The following is a 9,907-nucleotide window of genomic DNA, read 5'->3' as shown; positions in this document are numbered from 1 at the left end:
AGAATATATCAAAGATGTCAAAAGGCAAAGTAAGTCATAAAGGACCACTGGAAGTTTCATCGGTGGATTGATCAGATAATTGTGGGGAAGAAGCGAAGTTTCAAAAGAGGGGTCAGAAACACAAAAACAACAATACGGGATAGAACACTTGGGTCATCAGGGTCAAGGGGTTGAAATTCGGTCAGGAAGTCGAGGGGATTCAAGGCGAGTCCAGGGAAGCGGGACGGAGTACAGCCCAGCAGCAGGGACGTACCTAGCAAGAATGCCAGCAACTAGCCACCATTTTATATTGACAAGATTTTTCTTTGATTGAAACAGGGGCAGAAATTTCGTTCGTTTCGGAGAAACCCTCCGTGAGGAAAGGTAGCACCCAAACAGGTATGACTGGAAACTCTCAGGGCCCTCCTGGAAAATGGGACTTAGTTTAAATGTCAAGACAATCATGAGTAGCACAATTTAGCATAACTGTACCCCAAATGAGCATAAGTGGGTTTCAAAATTGGCATGTTTAAGATAGGATTCAATTAAAAGTTTTTGGGACCCTCCTGGATAATGGGGTGTAGTTTTAAGGTCGGTTTATATAGCAAAATATAGTGGAAGCCGTACTTTTAGCTAGAAGATTGTCAGGATCCTCCTGGATAATAGGAGGTAGTTTAAAGTCTTTTTGATAACAAGTGTGGTGGGGGTACTACCTTTAGAAAATATAACTTAGGTTCGTAACTGTTAGGAGTTGTCAGGACCTCCCTGGATAATAGGACTTAGCTTTCAAATCCTTATAATAGTGGGTAGAATAATTCAATTTAACACTCACATCTGTGCCCAGCCGCCAAATGGGGCAGGAAATGTTTGTTTTCTTTATTTGTTGCAGTCAGGAGCCCACCTGGAGAACAAGGGAATACGCTTCAAGTTCAGCAAATCAGGAGCCCACCTGGAGAACAAGGGAATACTTTTCAAGTTCAGCGATTAGGAACCCACCTGGAGAACAAGGGAATACTTTTCAAGCTTCAGCAATCAGGCGCCCACCTGGAGAACAAGGGAAATACAATTCAAATTTTAGCTTTTAATTTTTAATATTTGATAACATGTTGTACCCAGTCACCAAACTGGGGCAGAAAATTTTCTTTGTTGTTTATTTTGTTGCAGTCAGGAGCCCACCTGGAGAACAAGGGAATACTTTTCAAGTTCAGTGATCAGGAGCCCACCTGGAGAACAAGGGAATACTTTTCAAGCTTCAACAATCAGGCGCCCACCTGGAGAACAAGGGAAGTACAATTCAAATTTTAGCTTTTAATTTTTAATATTTGATAACATGTTGTACCCGGTCACCAAACTGGGGCAGAAAATTTTCTTTGTTGTTTATTTTGTTGCAGTAGGAGCCCATCTGGAGAACAAGGGAATACTTTTCGAGTTCAGCAATCAGGAGCCCACCTGGAGAACAAGGGAATACTTTTCAAGCGTCAGCAATCAGGAGCCTGCCTGGAGAATAGAGGCACATATTTCAAACTTCAGCAGTCCAGCATCACTCGGAGGAATGGCGAAACATCTCCAATCACAATGCAAGGCAACAATGCAAGAATTCCAGTGGAAGAATACAAGTTCAGGGCAACACAAGAGCAAGTTAGAAGACATAGATAGGACCCTTTTGTAATTCATAAATCATAGCTTAGGCTAGCTTCTTTTTATTTTAACATGGTGTAATAAGGAGGTCAGCGAGCAGTAGCAACAGCAACAGCAGTGAAATCACAGTCCCTGGTAGTCCCAGCTACCAGACCTTCCCGAACTACACTGACCTGATTCCTTTTTAGCCAAGGATATGTAGGCAACCTCAGAAGCAGGGTACGGTCAAACTTTTCAAAAATGCTTCACACGGAGTATTCAAACGGGCAAAAATCGCTCGTATTTGCTCACTTATCTTTGCACGAAAACTCTTCGTGTTTCTGAGCAAAGAAGGGCAGTTGTGAGCACGTGATTTTTGCCCTATGTGAATTACTCCCATAAATTCAAAACAAAATAACTTCTTTTAGTATTTGCAATTTTGTGAATTTTCGTGGCATTTTCTGTTAATTGTTTGCATTTTGTTTGTGCATTTTAATTAGTGAAAAATACAAAAAATGTGTTGCATGTGCCTTTAGGAGTTAATTTTGCATTTTAAGAATAGTAATAAGGTTGTTTTATAAAGAGGAAAATCACAAAAAATAGTCATTTTGCGCCTTTTAATTCCAATGTGGATTTTTAGTAGTTTTTCTTTAATTTCTTNGATATTTCTCTAATAGTTTGGCCAAGTAGTAATAATTGAACTTATGTTGTTCCTATAACTTAAGCTGTAGTGGTAATGATTCATTTCAAGTGCTTTTTTCATAGTTTTTCCACCATGCTTTAAAGGTCAGTTTAGATTTCAGATTTGGAATATTGCATAATCCGGAAATGTTGTAGGATTGATATGTATGTTCATGCTAGTTTAATTTTGAGAACACCTGACTAGAATTTATGTATCTTCGAATAGCTTTCAGCACACCTGGGTTTCTTTCATGTTCATATGGTCAGGTGCAACATTTCTTTATATTGTTAAAAGATTTTGCCCGTTTCGTTCCTGAAGTGGAGAACAAAAGTTAATTGAAAGTTGCTATGAACTTGATTACGTCGATTTAAATTGCTCCGTTTGCTAGTAGGCTATTAATGAGTATTTATGTTGGCTGGGCTTGTTATAGTTTTAGGAAACTGTTAGTTTGAGCCCATTTAACAAGTAAACTGTTGAGACAACAAGTTATGTGACAGACCCATTTCATGATAATATGCTATTGGCCCACCCCTTCTTTAATGACAAAGATGACTACTTCCTTACTTCCACAACTAAATTCCTTAAAGCTCTCAGGCCTTGCAATAATCTTAGAGTAGTTTAAGAAAAATACCTTATAAACATCCGTAGTTCGTCTCAGTTGAGTAACGCCCTTTAGGATAGTTCGAGGTGCGCCGCGCCAAATAAAAATGATAATTGCGTGGCCCTCGTTAACCATTTCTTTAAAATATTTAGAATTCGGGACGTGCCATTTAGTAAATTTCCATGGCCTCCCGCAAAGATAATAGCACGCTAGCTATTTTAGGCGGGTATTTTAAATAATTTTACCTTCCTAAATACGGGTGCACATTTATGTTACCCAAATCCAAATCCCAACGAAGTCGAAATGTGTCAAAAATCGCGGGTGCATTTATGTGACGCGGTTCGAGACGTATTTTCATGACGTTGCAATTCTCTTAAACTAATAATAATAAAAGCGGTTCAAAGTCAAAAGCACATAGATTAAAACATGTACTAAAATCAAACAAATAAGCCAAATATGACAGTTTGAGCGACCGTGCTAGAACCACGGAACCCGGGAATGCCTAACACCTTCTCCCGGGTTAACAGAATTCCTTACTCGGATTTCTGGATCGCGGACTGTTAAACAGAGTCATAATTTCCTCGGTTCGGGATTCAACCGGTGACTTGGGACACCATTAATCTCCCAAGTGGCGACTCTGAAATCTTAATAATAAATCCCTTCCAGATCGTCCTTTAAGTGGAAAAACTCCTTTACACCCTTGCGGGGAGTAGGAAAGAGGAGGTGTGACAGCTCTGGCGACTCTGCTGGGGAGGACAAACCCAGAACTTCGGTTCAGGGTTTAAGAATTCGAGCTTAGAATAATTGTTATGTTTGTCTTTATTTGATTTTCCTACATGTTTCCTACCTAATGTGCTTTACCACTTCGATATTATTTGAACTGTATATATAAACTGTGCCGAAACCCTTCTCTTCTCACCTTCGGGGATGTGCTTACTGGTTGAGACTCCCTATTCTGTTAGTGTCATACCTTGAATAAGAAAGAGGACGGAAAAGTTACTAAGCCGGACGATCTCGCGGGTCCCCGGTACATAGCCCCCTCCTCGACTCGAGTTGTCCGCTCGGGTACACAGTCTAGAACACATACCCAAGTTTTGAACCTAGAATAACTTGACTTCATGCCGGATCCCTAGTAGGAACGCTTATTTGCATCACGTGCATTTGCCGTAGGGGACTCAACACAGGGGTTGGGTCCGTCTAGGACAGGTAACCTGAAATAAAAAAGACCATTCTGATGCATCTTACGTGTTGTATATACATTTATTTGTCTCGGACTTGCATGCTGACCGGCTTTGGAGTATTTGGGAAAAATTGAAGAGAAAAAAAAAGAAAAAAAGAAATAGCAGTATAGAGAGTTAATAATAACCAATGTCAAAATAGTGTCAAAACTCTGCCGAATTTTTGAGAAAACTGAAAAGAAAAGGAAAAAAAGGGAAAAGAAAATTTGTTTTCACAAAATGGTTTGTTTTATTTGTCAGTAAAAAGAAAAACCAAGAGTCTTATTTTCAAATGGTTTGTTGAAGAAGAAAATATAAAATAGTGTATTTGTCAATGGAGAAGAGTCTTGTTTTCGAAAATAGTTAGTTTTATTTGCCCGAACTACGCTGGTTTGATTCTCACCAGATGTGAGATACGTAGGCAACCCTCATCGGGTCCAACCTCCCCTTTTGCAAAAATAGCCCAAAAATGCCAAAAATTTTAATTTCGTCATGAATAAGTCGGGTGACGCCATTCTTGTCAAAAATAAGCCAAACGTCCCTAAAAGGGCGCCGGAAGGCCATTTTTGCAAGAACAGCCACCTTGGGTCATTGTAACCGGTTAGCGGGCACAGCCTTAAAATCTTCTTTACGAAGTGCTGAAAGGCCGTATCCGCAAAACCGGCTGCTTGTTTTAAATTGGAAATTTGAACAAAATAGTGTTTTTTTTCTATTAGGTCAAAATAAGTGATTAAATCACCTTAATAAATGTGCAGGATGAGCACGATTCAAAATGAACCTTTCTCAATCATGACTAAAATCCCTCTGGAGTTGCGTCTATGGTGGAACGATCTAGGTAAGGAAGGACAGGACGAGGTCAAAAAGTATTTGAAAGGGCTTACTGGTTTGTTAGAGATTGTGCCTCGGGGAGACATCATCAGAGCATTGGTCACATGTTGGGAACCGGCACATAACGTCTTCCATTTCTCGGACTTCGAACTAACCCCGACACTAGAGGAAATAGCCGGCTACATCGAAAAAGATGAGGTTCCTTTAAGGCACAAGTACTTAGTTGCCCCAAGAACTGTAGTTATACACAGATTTTTAGACTCTCTGAAGATAAGCAGGACGGTTCACAACACAGATCTGGCAAATGGCTTTTGTGCTCCACACTTCATATATCACAGATATGGCCACATCGGGGGATTCAACAACCCGGAAAGCAAGATATGTAGCAAAGGAAACCGCTAAAAATGGGAGGAGCATAGACGTTTCGCTTTTATGGTGGTTTTTCTGGGGCTTGTGGTATTTCGAAGGAAAGACGGAAATATTGACATAAAAATAGCCGGGGTCGTCAGCACTCTACTCACTCAAGCCAAAAGCACTCTTGCGCCCATGATATTAGCCGAAATCTTCTGCGCCCTTACAGCCTGCAAAGCCGGGGGAGACTTCTTCGAGGGGTGCAATCTATTGTTGCAAATGTGGATGACCGAACACTTGTGTCGTCGTCCTCAGTTCCTGAGTTATGGGTCTACGAAGAAAACATGTATAGAGGAGTTTTACACAAGGATTAAGGGTATCAGCTTGCCCGAGGGATTCACGGGATGGACATCATACTTTCGGTCCCTCANTCTTTTGTTGCAGTCAGGAGCCCACCTGGAGAACAAGGGGTTAGGAGTGCCAAAGCAAAGCTTATAGAAAATCTAAGGCAAAAAGTGAATGACTACAGTTTTGTCAACAAGGCAGAAAAGGAATCAGAGAGAGAATCTTAACCGTTGCTCACTCCATTACTAGGAAATGCCAAGTGTGCGAGAACATGACTCGTACCACCTTCTTTGCATCAGTGATGATATTTGTGAAGCAGATAATGAGTGACCTGGACAGACTTCAAGGGGAACTTGCATATAGGCCCGCGGCGAGACCGAACGATGTCCCGCAGGCACCAGGAGCTTTAATGTATTCATGATTGTCCTTTGAGTCTGTATTTCCTTTTCTACTAGAGTTTGTCATTTGAGTCCGTATCGCCTTTTCTACTAGAGTCTGTTAGTTGTCTGAGTCTGTATTTCCTTTTCGTTAAAAGTCAGTCAGTTGATTGAGTCTGTATTTTCGTTTAAAGCAGAATAGGGATGGTGGAGTCTGTAGTTCTTTTCTACATTAGAGTCTGTCAGTTTTGAGTCTTTTTAATAGACGTGTTTGCTATCAGTAAAATTGAAAATCCCAAAAAATATTTTGCTTCTGCTTTACATTTATTCTTCACGAACTACGCTCAATCTGATTCATGCGGGGTCGTGATACGTAGGCAATCCCCATAGGATTTGACCGTAACTAAATGAAAAAAAAGGAAAGACAAGAAAAGAATGAAAGGAAAGAGGTGAAAAACAAGAAAGGAAAGAAAAACAAAAGAGGAAGAAAAAAAAATGAAAAGAAAATAAGAGACCAAACAAAAGCAAACAAGAGAAAATAAAAAGGGAGCAAAGGAAAGAAAAGAGCGGAAAAATAATTTTGAGGAAAGAAGCGAATAGGAACAAGGAAAAACCAAGGCAAAAGAAAAAGAAAAAAAGAGGGAAAAATAAGAGAGAAAAGCAAGAGAAAAGAGGGAAAGGCAAGAAACAAACAATGAAAAACACGAGGGAAGAATGAGAGGAAAGGCATGGCAAATAAAGAAAAATGAAAAGGCCGGGATGACGCATGCAACCGATCAAAAGCATAATAGGAACTGTTAACTGCCTAGGTGCATTCACTCCCCAAATGTGCAGGTACCAATATGTTAAATGCCCTACGCTAACGTGATGGTTTCATTTTGTCATGTCATTCTAGAAAGGTGGTTGATTTGTGGTTTGAAAGTGGTAACTCTTCTTTACAACACAAGGACAAAAGGCAATGGCAAACAACAAGAGAACTGAGTTGGTTGATACCGGTGCTCGACAACAGTTGGTGGAACGGGATAATGGGTTGGTTGAAGAGGTGCGGATGCTGAGACAACATATGACAGACATGTATCAAGCCTGAATGACTGGGAAGGCGCCACCCCCGCCACCACCAATTTTCCCGGACGCTACCCTTACCCAAACTCCCAACACAATACCAGATGATCCTCCATATTCTCCCCTATATCCCCCCTAGAGGTTGTCTGCAAGGTCCTCGATTCATACAAGAAGAGCTCTCGGGATGAGCAGTTTCATGCTAAAAATGCAAGGGTTACGGAAAGATAAGGGACAAGCGAAGAGTGGAAGGCCAGGGTAGCATGACTTGCACAGAACTGATTGTGCCACATGCGCGTAGCCCTGAGGGTCTATTGCAACGAAATGAGGATTGTTGGAGAGAAAGATGACGTGATGATGATGTGACCTAACTAGCGGGAACCATAAGGCGATGGTAGTGATTGTGATTCAAATCGGATAAGCGGAGCATTGAAGCCTAGTTTCACGGCGAAAAGGTACAACAAGAGCTGAACATCAGATTTGCTTAACAGATAAGGCTCTAGGTGCATGTCAAGGTCATCAGAGTCGGTGTCCACATCCGATAGGCTTCTACGTTGTAGTTTTCTTTTCATTATCCTTTACTCTATTCCTTTTGTCTTATTTACTCCCTCTTCCTGAGTCTGTTTGGTCATAACAAGTGAGAAATGACTTCAAAATCTGCCACCAGCTTTCCAATTGAACAAAACGGTATCTGGCCAGCATATCAAATCCTCATAAGTCAGGAAAAATAGCAGGCACACTGAGTTGGCAACAATCTACATGCTTCGGGATCCTTGTGAAATGCACGGGCTTGGTATTTGTCAATTCATGAACAACGCAACAAATGAAGGGGTTGGGGTGAATGGATCAAATGTATTTCATTAAAACATGAAAGGTTTGGTACATATCAGATGGAGGGTGCTTGGTGAACGGATCAGAGGTATTTTCTGCGGATCGGTTATCAAGGCAAGTGAAGGAACAATACAACTTTAAGGCCGAGGCCAGTGATTAAGTCAAGAAAGAACATCATGAACACGAAGTGGGAGCAATAGACGTGCTTGGGATTCATATGAGACATACGGATTGGGGGAATGCCAGTTCATGCAATGCAACAAGTAGAGGATATCGGGACCAAGCAAGGTCTTTGGGTGGAAATCAGTCATCTTGGCAAATGCAGAAGCAGCCGCCGTCAAAGTTCAAGGCCACAAACTAACCACGACATTTTAAACTCACAAGTTTTCTTTGTTTGAAACAGGAACAAAACAGTGCAAGAAAGTTGGTTCAACAATAAGAAAAAGAAAAGAGAGAAAATACAAGGAAGAAGAGGAGAGCCGGCAAAAGGGAAGTTTCTCAAATCTTCGCCCTTGCTTGTCTTGTTAGCATGCATAAAATGCTGCCATTGCTTTTCACATTTTATCTTAGTCTGATGATTCTTTCTCCTAAGATAGAAAACCTAGTCTGATGAACTTTCTCCTAGGATCTAAATCTTGGTTTGATGAATTGTTCTCCTAAGATAGACAACCTAGTCTGATGAATCTTCTCCTAGGATAAATGTCTTAGTCTGATGAATCTTTCTCCTAAGATAGAAGACCTAGTCTGATGAATTTGCTAGTCAAATGTCCTTGGTTTTACTCACAGGAGACGTACATTCCAATCAAGTCTTTAGGTTTACTCTTATCATTGTATCAATAGCTTAGGTGATCTATATTTTGCTAACAACTCACAAATCTTTCTAGTGCTAACTGGGGCAGAAAATTTTCTTTGTTTTATGTCTATTATGTTGAAATCGGGCGCCCACCTGGAGAACAAGGGAATACGTTTCAAGATCAGCAATCAGGAGCCCACCTGGAGAACAAGGGAATACTTTTCGAGCTTCAGCAATCAGGCGCCCACCTGGAGAACAAGGGAATACTTTTCAAGCGTCAGCAATCAGGAGCCCGCCTGGAGAATAGAGGCACATATTCCAAACTTCAGCAGTCCAGCATCACTCGGAGGAATGGTGAAACATCTCCAATCACAATGCAAGGCAACAACGCAAGAATTCCAGTGGAAGAATACAAGTTCAAGGCAACACAAGAGCAAGTTAGAAGACATAGATAGGACCCTTTTGTAATTCATAGATCATAGCTTAGGCTAGCTTCTTTTTATTTTAACATGGTGTAATAAGGAGGTCAGCAAGCAGTAGCAACAACAACAGCAGTGAAATCACAGTCCCTGGTAGTCCCAGCTACCAGACCTTCCTGAACTACACTGACCTGATTCCTTATTAGCCAAGGATATGTAGGCAACCTCCAAAGAAGGGTGCGGTCAACTCTTTCAAAAATGCTTCACACGGAATATTCAAACGGGCAAAAATCGCTCGTATTTGCTCACTTATCTTTGCCCGAGAACTCTGCATGTTTCCGAGCAAAGAGGGGCAGCTGTGAGCACGTGATTTTTGCCCTATATATAAATTATTCCCAAAAATTCAAACAAAATAATTTTTCTTTCATTATTTTACATTTTTGTGAATTTTCGTGGCATTTTCTGTTAATTGTTTGCATCTTTGTGTGTGCATTTTGATTAGTGAAAAATAAAAAAAATGTGTTGCATGTGCATGTAGGAGTTAATTTTGCATTTTAAGAATTAGCTAGTAATTGGTTATTTATAAAAAAAGGGGAAAATCAAAAATAGTTTAATTTGCACTTTTGGAGTTAATGTTTGATTTTAGTAGTTTTACTTTTAATTTGATTAGTTGTGATAATTATCATTTAGGTTTAATTATTATTTTTAGGATAATTAGGTTTTAGGATTTAGTTTAGATTTTAATTTAATTTTGAAAAAAAAAAAGAAAGGAATTTTTGGAAAATTGATTTGAAATTGAAAAAAAAAA

Source organism: Nicotiana attenuata, chromosome 6 (genome assembly GCF_001879085.1).
Source record: "Nicotiana attenuata strain UT chromosome 6, NIATTr2, whole genome shotgun sequence".
NCBI lineage: Eukaryota > Viridiplantae > Streptophyta > Magnoliopsida > Solanales > Solanaceae > Nicotiana > Nicotiana attenuata.
The sequence above is the reverse complement of the archived record's forward strand: the minus strand, read 5'-3'. Positions refer to the sequence as shown.